The following is a 14,779-nucleotide window of genomic DNA, read 5'->3' on the forward strand; positions in this document are numbered from 1 at the left end:
AAAGATCATTCATCATGACCATGTGGAATTTATCCCAGGGATGCAAGGATGGTTCAACATACGCAGATCAATCAATGTGATACATATCAACAGAATGAAGGACAAAAACCATATAATAATTTCAATTGATGCTAAAAAAATTGATAAAATTCAGCATCCCTTCATGATAAAAACTCTCAAAAAGCTGGGTATAGAAGGAACATAAGCCATATATGACAGAACTGCAGCTAGTGTCATATCGAATGGAGAAAAACTGAAAGCCTTTTATCTAAGATCTGGAACATGACAAGGCTGCCCACTTTCACCACTGTTATTTAACATGTTATTGGAAGTCCTAGCTAGAGCAATCAGAAAAGAGAAATAATAAAGGACATCTGAATTTGAAAGAAAGAAATGAAATTATCCTTGTTTGCACATGATACAATCTTATATTTGGAAAAGTCTAAAGAAGTGAAAGATATCCAATGAAAACTATAAGACATTGATGAAAGAAATTGAAGAGGACACAAAAAATGGAAAGATGTTCCATGTCCATTGTTTGGAAGAATCAATGTTATTAAAATGTCCATATTATCCAAAGCAATCTACAAATTCAAAGAAAACCATATCAAAATACCAAGGTCATTCTTCATGGAAATAGAAAACACAATCCTAAATTTTATATGGAACCATGAAGACTCAGAATAGCCAAAGCTATCCTAAGCAAAATGTACAAACCTGGAGGAATAACATTACCTGACTTCAAATTCTACTACAGAGCTATAGCAACCAAAAGAGTTTGTTTCTAGCATAAAAACATATTATGTTCCAATGAAACATAATAGAGAACACAGAAACAAATCCATACATCTACAGCAAACTCGTTTTCAACAAAGGGACCAAAAACTTTGAGGAAAAGATAATCTGTTCAATAAATGGTCCTAGAAAAACTGGATATCAATATGCCAAAGAATGAAACTAGATTCCTATGCTTTCCGTAGGCAAAACTCAAATCCAAATGAATTAAATATTTAAATCTAAGACCTCAAAGTATGAAACTACTAAAAGAAAATAATGAAGAAACTCCCAGGACATTGGAGTGGGCAAGGCTTTCTTGAGTAATACCCCACAAGCACAGGCAACCAAAGCAAAAATGGATGAATGGGATCACATCAAGTTAAAAAGCTTCTGAACAGGCCGGGCGCGGTGGCTCATGCCTGTAATCCCAGCACTTTGGGAGGCCGAGGCGGGCGGATCACGAGGTCAGGAGATCGAGACCATCCTGGCTAACACGGTGAAACCCCGTCTCTACTAAAAATACAAAAAATTAGCCGGGCGTGGTAGTGGGCGCCTGTAGTCCCAGCTACTCGGGAGGCTGAGGCAGGAGAATGGCGTGAACCCGGGAGGTGGAGCTTGCAGTGAGCCGAGATCGTGCCACTGCACTCCAGCCTGGGCGACAAAGCAACACTCCGTCTCAAAAAAAAAAAAAAAAAAAAAGCTTCTGAACAAGCAAGGAAGTAATCAATAAGGTGAAGAGACAACCTATAGACTGGGAGAAAATATTTGCAAGGTACCTATCTGACAAGAGATTTTTATTATTTGCTCAGACAATTGTTGCCATGCGAATATAGTACTATTTATCCCATTTCTCCGCTGCCATTTCTGATAGCATTTCAAGTCACATCCTCATAGTAATTGACAATCTTAGTTTATGAACTAGAGCCTTCCTCCACACTGACTTTTTCAACATCTTGCATTTCATCAATATTCTTGATCTTCTCATTTTCAGTAAATAATACTCCCTAATACATCAGTCAAGTTCTTGCATGACCACATCCTGTCTTTTCCAAAAACTATACCAGTGGCAATGACAAATGTGGCCAGTTCACTTTCTGACTCCACATATCCATGCAACTGCTTCAGTATCATCATTCCACCAATTCTTTGTCTTCTTTAATCTCTGGTGCCTGGTATGCTTCTGCATTTTCCTAGTATTCATCTCTGCTGTCATACCTTTCATCACTATTCACCCTTAGATCTCATGATTCTGTCCTGCAATGTCTTGTCTGATTACTTTCTGTGTCCCTGTTTGGGGAAAAAAAAAAACCCTCCATTCCTTGGTGAATGTAAGTCATAAGTCTGACTCCTCTCATGTCTAGTCACAGGCTGCTAAGCACTCCTGCAAAATTCAGACAACCTGACATTATTATAAATTCATAACCTGAAATATCAATTAGATTTATTAGCAATGTCTAACAATTCTCTGAGCCACCCCATTTCCCTGTTTTTCACAATTCCATTCTAAATCTTCTCTGAACACTTCAAACTATTGACTCTATTTTTCTTTCACTGACGTTAGCTAGCTTTACTGTACAGAGAATAAATAAACCTTTACATATAAAGTCATTTAAATTTCTTCTACCAGATGCAAGAATCCATCTTCTTTTCAATACTCCTTTCTTCCCAACATCCTTCTTTTCCAGTACCATTGAAGAGGTGTCTCTTATCTTATGTAGTGATAATTTATCTTGCTTAGCTCTGAATGGCTTGCACCAATATATATCCAGAAATGAAAAGAGCAGTTAAATTTGGTCAACTCTCCTCCTTCCTGACCAAATAACCATTCCTTCTGATATAGTATGTTTAGTGTATTGAATATATATATATATATACATATTTGTCAAATAATTGTTGACTGTTGTTATTGGCAAATATAAAATAATGCTTCCAAAATACATAACTGACTTTTTTTTTTACCTATAATCACAATTGTTTTCTCCATAACTGCTATGCAATTATCAAGTATAAAAAAGTAAAAACCTTTCACATGTTGGGTATCTTTTCTTAAGTCAAACAAAAAGAACTAAAATATCAAACTGAGTTTCCCTAACTTTGAGTGATGTTTAAACTTCTTATAAGAGTAAAATGATTGATTAATTACTTTTCTTATTTCAACTCTTTCATGCTTTACTCTTCAGGTGACTTATTCAATACATTTCTTTTCTTTAACTACAACTTAGCTATAGATTTTTAAATTCACCTCTAGAAATCAATGTATTTTTGGCAGGTAGAACCATACTAATACATGTGCTTGATATAAATGATGCTGAGTCTCACATGCAACAAAAATATATTTTTAAATATAGCTTTGGTCATTCTTTATATTCGAGTAAGTTGTATAGTCCTACCCTATCTCCTTTGGAGAAACATGTAAATACATGGAGTTGTTAATATTATAATACAAAGACACTTATGGCAGTGTTTGCTCAAAACTCTCAGTGCTTTGTAAGTACTTAAAAGTATAATCATCAAATCCCCTATAATGGTGGTTATAATTCCAAAGCATTTTTTGTTCTAAGACACTATTTTAGACTTTTAGTGGTCTATTCATTCATTTAAAAAAATATATAATTAATCTACTGGGCTAAATTTGGCCCTGAAAATGCCTATCATATTTCCACTATTCTAAACACCCATTCTCATTCTGCTTAGGTTTTAGGGTGTAGAGTAAATGCCAATGTATGCATGAATTCTTCTTTATTCCATCAGATATTTAATTTTGTTCTCTTCTTCCTCTATGCCTCCATTGAACTTTGTTGTAGTTTATTACAGCACTGAGAATATCCTTCTGTTTCTACTATAATTATTTACATATATACATATCAAACGTACATTTTCCTTGAGGCAAGGGTCATGCTTCATTCATCTTTCTTATGCTTTGTTTAATATATATATACATAATATATTCCTATTGGATGAAAATATTACTGTTTAAAAGGCTTGCCTCTAGGCTTAATTTAATTAGAATTTTTTCTATTATATTTAAGTGATTCTATATATAATACTAATAGTTGACAGAAGTAGAAGGACGATTATATGATGGAAGACCTGATACATTTTGCCTATTTACGGAGATATTGTCAAGTAAAAAGGAATTAGTTATGTAAACCTTCTCTCAATTCCCAATATATGACAAAATGAAACTTCTTGGTTTATGTAGATTTTAATCAAATTTGGAGTAATTGGTACCCATTAATTTTGTATCATATCATTTAGGATACCATTTTGCCACAGAACCATATAGTGAACTATGATTATTATTTGAGAGTATCCAGAAGTAGGCTGTAGTACAAAATAAATAGAGTGGAACAACCAGTATAGATTTTTGTGATGAAAAACACAGAAGTGCTATTGTCTTCCTTACTTCATTTTCTTCCTTTCTTCCCTCCCACCCTCCCTTCTTTCGCTTATTCCCTGCTTTCTTCCTTCCTTCCTCCCTGTCTAAATTAAGAGATTTTTAGCATTGTTGGAGTTTCTTCCCTTCCTCTTGTTATCCTTTAGATTGCTACTAAGAAAAGTCTAAGAACAAAATATTACCCATCCAAGATAAATCCTTCCAATAAATGTGATTCATAAACCTGGGATGGGAACAAAGGCATTTAATAAGGTGACCCTCAATGCTTCACAGCTTAATTTTTATTAGCACATCAGACACTAATAGACTCTCATTTAGGTAGGTCAAGGGGTTTTTACAGATAATGCCTGTAAAGGAAATAATGTTTCCAAATAAGGGGCTCCTAAAGAATATCTTATTTTCCTCAATCATAAAATGCTTTCCAGTAACATTCCCAGTTGAATTGGATGTCAAGTATTTAGAGTGAAAATTTCTTTGCATTTCTTTTCATTAAAATGGACTGTCATAAAACAACAAGTACAGCACCTCGCATAAAATCAGGTCATGTTTTATGAATATTTAACTTCCTTTGAACTTTTCAGAAGGAAACAGTGACCTTGAAAACTTCTAGTAGCAGTACAACATTGTAACACAAAGGCCACTGCCTCTGTCATTAATCATGGTAGATGACTGCCTAGAGCTAGTGTTGGCTTTTCAAAGAGAAATAATAAAAGATAGAAAAATGTGAAAATATTTATTATACACTATTTTATCATTTAAAAAAAAGGGAATGGTTGAGACCCAACTAGCACATGAAGGTTTTTTTGAAACTTATTTTTAACATGGAGTTTGAAATTTTTGGTTTTCAGTTACTGTCAGCTTGAAATCAATATACTAGTCAAGCAATAAGAATTTAATAACCCAACTGCTAAATATTGGTTCAGTATATTACCTTTTTATTGGGCTTTGGAACTTTGATTTATGCAGAATCACGACAGTACTAACCCTAAATAAGCAGGCCTTTTGTGTGTGTGTGTGTGTGTGTGTGTGTGTGTGTGTGTGTGTTTAACTGTTTATGAAGGTTTCAGAAAGGCATTCAAAAGTCTCAGGAGAAAACCAGTAAAATAAACAAATATTTATCCACATGTTAATTCAAATCTTATTTCTAGAACAGAATATTGACTTGGAGCTATCATCTAAGCCAAGATAAAAATTTTCAGAGTCAAACAGAATGAGTGAGAACATCACATCATTATATTTAAATTTAAATAATATTAAAAAGGAGAACAGACAATTCGATCCCTTGGTCTTTAGTAAAAGCAATATTCAAAATTATAATGCTTTTTCTAGATTTTCTAAAAATAAAGTATACACGAATCATGTAATTTGCTCACTCGTATAATATTATACCAAAATTACCTCCTATGAACAATATTGCATTTGTTGCAATTAAACCCTCAGGATTATAAATTTAGGTATTTCATATTTTTATGCTATTCCAGTTTTATATCTTCAAAATAACAAATAGCCAGTAAAATTTCCATGGAAAATGTTAACTCTTTTTTCCCCAGCCTCTTACTTTGATGTCATCAATAATGTCTAGATCATCTATTGACAGATATGAAGCACAGCACAGTGGAAAGATAACAAATTTTGTAATCAGAAAGATGTAGGTTCAAATTATCTGTATCTGCACTACACAATACATAGCCAGTAGCCACATGCGCTGCTTGAACAGTTGAAATGTATTTAGTTCAACTGAGGGATTGAATTTTTAATTAAGAAAAATTAAATTTTAAGATTCAAAACATATATAGTATTTCATTATTTTGAAAGGACTAAGTTTCATTTTAACTATTTACATTACATAAGTATTCATGTTGCATTGTAATACACATTAGGCTCATGTTTCATTTCTATGGTTTTGTATATATACACATAACTGATCTATTGGGGCAAGTGGATTGACTCAGTTTGAATGACTTTTACATGTACTATGTAACACTGCAATGTGTTGATTTGAAAATTTTATGCAGAGGGCACCGTTACTGTTACCTATATAAAACAGAATTGGTAAATACAGGCATTCCTTGTTTTATTGTGCTTCACTTTTTTATTTTATCTTATTTTATTTATTTATTTTTTTAAGAAAGGGTCTCACTCTGTCACCTTTCACCCAGGCTGGAGTGCAGTGGCATGATCACAGCTCACTGCAGCCTCCACCTCCTGGGGCTCAAGTGATCTTTCCACCTCAGACTCTCTAGTATGTGGGACTACAGGTGCATGTTACCATGCCCAGCCAATTGTTTTATTTTTGTAGAAACAGGGTTTCACCATGTTGCCCAGGCTGGTCTCAAACTCTGAGCTTCAAGCAATCCTCCCACTTCAACCTCCCAAATTATTTCTGTGATTATAGTGCAAAGCCACTAAGCCTGGCCTGCGCTTTACTTTCTTGCACTTTACAGATATTGTGGTTGTTACAAATTGAAGGTTTGCTGCAACCCTGTGTGGAGCAAGTCTATCAGCGTAATTATTCCAACAGCATGTGCCCACTTCATGTTTCTGAGTCACATTTTGATAATCCTCATAGTATTTCAAATGTTTTCATCATTATTATATCTCTTATGGTGATCTGTGATCAGTGATCTTTGATATTACTATTATAATTGTTTTGGGGTACCACAAACTGTGCCCTTGTAAGATGGTGGATTTAATCAATATATGCTGTGTGTGTTCTGACTGATCCACCCACTCTCTCTCTTCAGGCCTCCCTATTCCTTGGGACCAACAATATTGAAATTAGTCCAACTAAGAACCCTATAATGGCCTGCAGTGAAAAGAAAAATCACATGTCTCTCACTTTAAATCAAAAGCTAGAAATGATTAAGCTTAGCTGAGGAAGGCATGTTGCAAACCAAGATGGGCCAAAAGCTAGGTCCCTTGTGCCAAACAGCTTGACAAATAGTGAATGCAAAGGAAAAGTTATTGAAGGAAATTAAAAGTGCTACTCCAGTGAATGCATGAATACTAGAAAAGCAAATCTTCTTTATTGCTAATAAGAAGAAAGTTTTAATGGTCTAGATGGAAGATCCAGGATCCAAGATAGAAGAGGTGAGGAAGCTGCAGGACAAAAGTATGGAGGTAGCAGAGATTGGTTCATGAAATTTAAGGAATAAGCCATCTCCCTAACAGAAAAGTGCAAAGTATAGCGGGAAGGGCTAATGTAGAAGCTACAGCAGATTACCCAGAAGATCTAGCTAGAGTAATTGATGAAGGTGGATACACACTAAACAGCAGATTCTCAATGTAGATGCAACATTGTATTGGAAGAAATGGCCATCTAGGATTTTCATAGCTAGCAAGGAGAATTTCACAGCTAGCAAGAATTTACTACTGATATATTATACAATGATGATATAGAAACTACCAAAATAATAAAGATGAAAAGAGATTGGAAGTAGTTACATCACAAAATTCATGATGAATTGCAATTTATTGTGGTAGTGTGAAATGAAAAAAAAAGTATAAAAACTTCAAAAAAAGAATAAAGTTGACAGTATCAGGAAACATCTTCAGCAAATATGGAATGAATTTTGTAAGAAGTTACCTTTGAGAAAAGAATTGATAAAATTGATTGTCTGGAATCTGAATTAAATGCTAATAAAAACATTTAAACAATTTTATACAAATTCTGAGTTTGTAAATTTGGCCAAATGTAAGATAGCTTGGATTCCTACACAAAAGAAATTTAGTTTTAGATTGAGATAGTAAGATAAATTATTACTCCCGATATGGAAATTTTGTTATGAAATTGCTAAAAATAAAAGACAATGATTTTAATTATCTGTGTTCTTTTTTAACGGTCATTGGTTGATTTTTACAAATTTTTACTGTACTCAACTTCAATTCATGATTTTCTTTAAACAAAAGGAATGTTTGCCAAACATGTAATTATCAAAGACAAAAAAATGCAGTGTGTTTATATTTTTCACTGATATCACACTGCATATGAATGAACAAAATCTGAAGTTCTATGGAAAAAGAAAGCTTATTAGTGCTTAGAAATGTAAAAGTATTTTAAAGCTGACATTTCAAAATAAAAAATAATTTTACACATTTTTCTAACATGAATCAATATGTAGATTCTAATCTTTGATGTTATATAAATCAGATTCAAAGTCTAAAAGAAAATGTCTAAGAAATGTCTTTTTCTAATATTTGAACATTTAGAGTTGCTTTTTAATTTATACAGTGATATTTTAAACTAGATATTAATTGGCACAATGGCTAGTGAAGAAAAGATGAATTGGTTCTGTCAATATATATGCGAAGATAGGAAGAAATGGTCTTTTTTCAATGATTGAAAATCTTTTTGACCATATTTGGAAAAATCTATATAAGGGAATCTATTTTTTGAACTGTAAACTTCATTAAATGTCAATACAGATGAAGCAATTCTTATGAAACTAAGTGTAAAATACCTACAAATTTCAAAGACTTAGTATGAAAATATTGTGTGAAATATTTCATTAATAATTTTTATATGATTACGTGTTAAAACGTTAATTTTTGTAATATACTAGGTTAAATGAAATATACAATTAATATTGATTTAACCTCAAATGGCTACATAAAAATTTGATTACATATGTGGCTGACACTATCGAAATACTGATCTATATGGTCTTGTACAAGCTACAAATTCCCTCACAATTTCATTTTATATATTTTAAAAATAGAATCACTCCAGATAGTGTGTGATTAGGGTAACCCTGAAGTAGTCTTAGGCCAATTGTTTCTGGAAAGTATTTCCTCATTTCTCTAAACAGAACTAAATAGTACATCACTGTTCAAAAAGTGTTTGGTTTTTACTTCTGTAATAGAAATATCATGCTTATCATAAGCATTCATCCCTAGTGGCTGTGACTCCAAAGGAAAATAAAAGAACATGTAAGAGAAAAAGAAAAGAGGAAAGGAAAAATATTCAAACAATTATAAGTGATTTACTGACTAGTTCTATGAACTCTAGCATGGTGGCTGGGACACAGTAGGTGTTTTATGATTTTTGTAGAATTAATATTTATGTGATGCTCTAGAAGACCAAGCCCTATAGGTAATAGTGCAATAATGGTTAGCTAATTTACATTGGTTAATTTAAATATGGAAAAAGTGAGTGCTAATAACCCTTATTAGGTATATATGTGTATGCTATGTTTATGTGTGTATGTCGAACTCAGTTCACTTTTGCTACAGCAATCCTGTAATACAGGTATTAATATTCACATTTTACTCAAAATAAAACTCTTACAGATAAAACTTTCCAAGGTCACTAAGCAAATATGAGAAACAATGTAGATTTTAACTAAATGTTACTAATTACCATTCCACCACATTGCCATAAAAACCAAATTATTTGAGCCATGTTACATATTTAGGTAAATTTTATAAAATGCAAATATTTCACCTATCTAATCTAATCGAGAAAAACCACAATAGCTCTGGTTTACAAAATAAATATGATACCTATTTTCTTAAAGGTAATGTTATTCTTACGAATCCTGCGGCATGTCAAGCAACCAGGGGTAGCATGAGGTACCTAGTATCCTTCTTGGCTGGGGTCAAAGGAATATAGTAAAAGACTTTCAAATATGGGATAGGCCGGGCACAGTGGCTCACTCCTGTAATCCCAGCACTTTGGGAGGCTGAGGCAGGTGGATCATCTGAGGTCAGGAGTTTGAGACCAGACTGACCAACATGGCAAAACCCATCTCTACCAAAAATACAAAAATTAGCCAGGTGTGGTGGTGCACATCTGTAATCCCAGCTACTCAGGAGGCTGAGGCAGGAGAATCACTTGATCCCAAGAGGCAGAGGCTGCAGTAAGCCAAGATTGCACCACTGTACTCTAGCCTGGGCCACACAGCTAGACTCTGTCTCCAAAAGAATAAAATATGGGGGAAATATTTTATATATTTTATTTTATATATTATATATGTATGTATATATGCATATTACTGTATTTCACACACATACACACACATATATAAACATAAACTTTAATGTGCTTTTATAATTTTTTATAATTTTACAGCATCTGGAAATAAAGTTTACTATAGCATTATGTAAAATAAACTCGCAGTCTTAAAATTTCCTATTGATGACAAACAGAGGATCACTTTATAAAGGAGGGTTTCTGAGAAGACCTACCCAAGCAGTCTGAAATGTATGCCCTCTTCCTACCCCATTCTGTCTCCAAGCTGGATGAAGAAAAATGCAGAAATCATCTCAAAGATTATTATAGAAATGCCCTATTGTCTTCCAAGATTCTGATTCTTTTTATGATCCCAGCCATGTATCATGATGACAGCCGTTTCTCGGCCTTATGACTAAGATCAAGTGTGTCACCATGACAACTTGGAGAATTTCACCTGGGGGAGAGGATCCACAGGTAGTTCCCTGTACCTTATAATATCTGAAAAATGCCAAACAAAAATTAAGTATGTTTACTCCAACTCCACCAAATTCCAATATGGTCCCTGTGCAAATTTCCATAACTTTAAAAAATGGTAATAGGGAAGAATAAAACAAACTCCAATGGAGTACAAGATAGAAAAAGGTTTTAGAATAAACTTACAAGACATGCTCCTTAAAAAATTTATTGTCAATAGTGCTACACAAATGTATAATTGTGTATATGTGATTTTAAGAATGTGCTGCTTAAAATTAATAAAGGCCTTTGTCATTGCTTTGTGGCTAGAAAGATGAAATCTAAAACACTGAGTTAGTCTGAGGTTATCTTTATTGAGTGGCAAGGAAGTATTAAAGAAACATTATTTCTGTAAGAATGACTGTCATCCTTTAGTACGTTGTACCTATTGCACTATCTCTGCCATTCGATAGGCAGCCAAGTTCTCTGGCTTTCAAGTCCTCAGCCTCAGTGTGAAGATGAATCTCATTTCCTTGAAATACTGCTCCTGCTGTATTTCAAGGAAATGAGATTCTGTTCAAGCAAGTTGAAATCTTAATTCCAGTTCTTTTCAGAGTAATAATTTATATATAAAGTACCACAGATGGATGTTTATATTAGATATAATAACTTGAAGACTTATTTTACCTGAAAATGGAATTAGAGCTTCTTAATGCCAAAACACAGAACTAAATCATTTAAGGTTATAGCCCCATCTTTCAGTGCTGGAGAAGCACCATCTTTTACCAAAAGAGCATTTAAGTCAGCATTACTTCTTTCTCAACTGATATCACCCATAAAAAGTTTTCACAGTCACAAAAACCAGTAAAGGAGTAAAATATTTGGCAACTATTGGGCAAGTATAAGATACCTTATTTTTACTAATGAACTAATGTGAATGAATATGAAAGAAAGCTCATGGTATTCTGTTTCATACAATTTTATCCATTACATTTGCTTAAGCAAAAACAACTTGAAGAAAAGTCAATTTGGTCACTAAACTTTGGGAGTAAAACACAAGCTTCTCATTTATAATTTGAAAGAGGTTAATATGTGTCATAATTATCAATGTGTCGTTAAGACCTATGACACTCTGAATATTGCTCATATTAAATTAAGAATCATTAAATGTTGTGTCAGAGACTTTGAGGGAAAATAAAAGTAAAAGGAACAATTACATTTTATTAAATAATGCTAAAGAATTATCTTAAAATTAATATGTAAGCTCTGAAGAGAATGTTATCATTGCCTATAATATGGGCTGATGGTTGAGTATAAGTGGATATTTAATTCTTACCTATGTTTCTGCACACAAAATTTGTCTGTATAAACACACCCCAAAACAAAATTTTCTAACTCATTCATATTGTTAAAACCTGCCTTAGGTGCTCTGTGGACATAAATAAGAAGCAGCCTTTTAATGCTTGTATGTATCAGATTATTGACATAGCTATTACGACTTTATCCTCAAACCACAACTTTCAGAAATGTTGCATTAGAATGTTTTTTTCCAAAAAATAGCAATAGATTAAATTTTTACCTGCATAATATTAATGGTGAAGAGAAAAAATAATGTCTCTTGCAGAAAGGTTTAAAATTTTTAGTATGATCTTTAACCATTTAATCACTGCCATTTTCTTTAGATATCTTATTTCCATTTAATTTTCTCTTTATAATCTGATTGGAGAGATAAAAAAATTAGACATATACTGTATTCTTATAGTACATGAAAATTGTGAATAACCCGAAGAGCTTATATATACTGAATAAATGTTAACTCTTGAACCTCCTGTAAAGTGACTACCTAAGTATGACAAGTTAACATTTCTCTAGTAAAAAAGTTGCTTCAGTCCCCCTATTACTGTCTTTTAATGACTTATCTTGTCTCTTTTGGAACTAAAGCTGTTCCAAACAACTTTACTACACACACACGGAGAGAGACAGAGAGAGAGAGATCAGGGAACTCTGACTTTTGAGAGAAAACTATCATTTTCTAGAAGTAACATTCACTATATGTAACCTATAAAAGCACATTTGTCAAATGCTTGTGTTCCATAACAAGAATATATTCTATAAATATAAATATTGTAGTATTTTTTTCTATAGTATAGAAGGGACACTTGGCTATCAGGCCATTTTTTTAAATAAATATCTAAGAAAATATACTTCAAAGTTTCTGTGGCTTATGTAGTGTATTTCTACACTAAAAAATTAGAATGTCTGGGGTTTCAAATTAGATGAAATCACCTGCCTTATAAATTATGAAGATCCACAGAGCCATTGCTTCCCAGGAAAACTGGCCCTCAGTTATCACAGAGTTTGGAAAAGTATGGCTTGTCACTAGTTTTTCTATGGTCCATGAACTAAGAATTATTTTTATATTTTAAAATAGTTGAAAAAATCCAATCATGATATGAGAAAACTATAGAAATCATCAATTGTCCATGAATAAATTTGGATTGAACACAGCCACAGATAATCACTGGCATGTTTACTATGACTGCTTTCTTGCTACAGTGGCAGAGTTGTGTAGTTGTGACAGAGATTGTATAATCCTGCCCTTTACACAAAATATCTAGACCCTTTAGATAGACCAAAAGAAAGTTTTGCAAAGAGTAAAAAACTATTAGCCTAATGAGCCATTTGGAGATTTCTGAATTATCTGTGTATATCCTAATAACATTTTTATTGCACTACTAATTGCTCTGGGCTGCCAACTCAATGACTAACTTTTAACATACATGATTATCAGTTGAACAATCAAAAATTGTTTTCTCAGCATAACCTTATACTACTGCTAAAATCAGTGTCTAGTGAGTTGTCGGGGCCCAAACAAGATGTTTTACCATTCTAACAAGGCATAATTCTTTTTAGGATATTTGCTCCAAACCATCTAAGTTTTATTCTGTATGTAATGTAATAAGTTAATACGACACGTTGTAAAATGCCACATCCCTGACTAACCTCCCCTGTGCCTGAGTTCTCAAAGTGCTCTGTAGCGCCCTCTACTGTCTGGGCTGTGTACCAACTCAGACACTTTGAGGAGCTGCCCATAGCTGGGATTTCCTTTTTATATATTTTGTATAGGTCATAGGGGCAGGCAACCCATAATTTAGGAACAGATCTGGGTATCTATTCTTCCTTAAGGGGAGTGTGTGTGTGTGTGTGTGTGTGTGTGTGTGTGTGTGTGTGTGTGTGTGTGTGTGTGTGTGTGTGTGTGTGTGTGTGTAGTTTGGGAATAAATAGAAACATGCAATCTTGAAACACAAAAGAATATTCAGCATATATACTGTGGTTATGTATGAATTTTCTTTGGCAAGTCAGCCTCAGTGGTGTGATGTGCACACTTAGTCATCTTACATTTGCCAAAGTAATATGAGTACACAAACTCATGAATTTACAAGCAAGCAAAATGTTTCCAAGTCACTTTCATTTTAAGAAATGTATATATTTGTGTACCTGCATTAAAACATTAAATTCAGAATATCATGAAAGTTATGCAGAAAAGAGGGTAGTTGTCTTACACAATATGACACAAAATGATAGAAGTTGTGGATTTTAGGATTTGGGGTACTTTGCCTTAGGTATCTTTTGGTGCATCAACAGTCAAGAACATGGTTTCTACACTAAAGGAAAAGTAATTTTATGTCTTCATGCTGCTAAATTTAAAGAGTTGCAAATAAATTTGTATAGAAGAATTGATGCAAAATATATTTATTGCAATATGTACAATTCCTAAACTCCTGCACTAATTAAACATCTTAATGTTATGGTGAAAATCATGTTACTGTCATTACTGTTATATTAGTATTCAAGATAACTTGCCATTTTCACAGTAAAATAATTTTTAAGACTTTCAGTGTGTCTATGGCATGTCTATGCCTGTCCTTTTTTAGAACAAGAATGTTTATTACCTGATATTTCAAAATAGTATAAAGTAAGTAAAGTAAAATGGACTGCCTTCTTGAAAATGACTCAAAAATTTAAAAAACATAGAAAACATGTAAAGTTTTCAAGAATAATAGACAAGTCCATAATATCACTAAGCATGAAGAAAAATGTAGGCAGGACAAAGTTTCCTGAGGCTAAAATATGAAAGAAACCATCACAATTTCCTAATAAATTTGGACTCCTCAAGCCAGTAATATCAGAATAAAAAT

At 33.1% G+C, this 14,779-nt stretch overlaps 1 protein-coding gene and 1 long non-coding RNA gene across 2 annotated transcripts in view; one reads left to right on the forward strand and one right to left on the reverse strand.

Moving 5' to 3' along the window:
* Positions 1 to 10,427, reverse strand: part of LOC129533143 (uncharacterized) — a 52,383-nt gene extending 41,956 nt beyond the window's left edge. Inside the window, exon 1 of the long non-coding RNA XR_008679183.2 lies at positions 10,361 to 10,427. This is a non-coding gene — a long non-coding RNA (uncharacterized lncRNA). The remainder of the gene's footprint in view (positions 1 to 10,360) is intronic.
* The window catches only part of GALNTL6 (polypeptide N-acetylgalactosaminyltransferase like 6), a 1,233,993-nt gene that overhangs the window by 207,917 nt on the left and 1,011,297 nt on the right, over positions 1 to 14,779 (forward strand). The window lies entirely within an intron of this gene.

The sequence above is a fragment of the Gorilla gorilla genome, chromosome 3 (assembly GCF_029281585.2).
Source record: "Gorilla gorilla gorilla isolate KB3781 chromosome 3, NHGRI_mGorGor1-v2.1_pri, whole genome shotgun sequence".
Classification (NCBI taxonomy): Eukaryota; Metazoa; Chordata; class Mammalia; order Primates; family Hominidae; genus Gorilla; species Gorilla gorilla.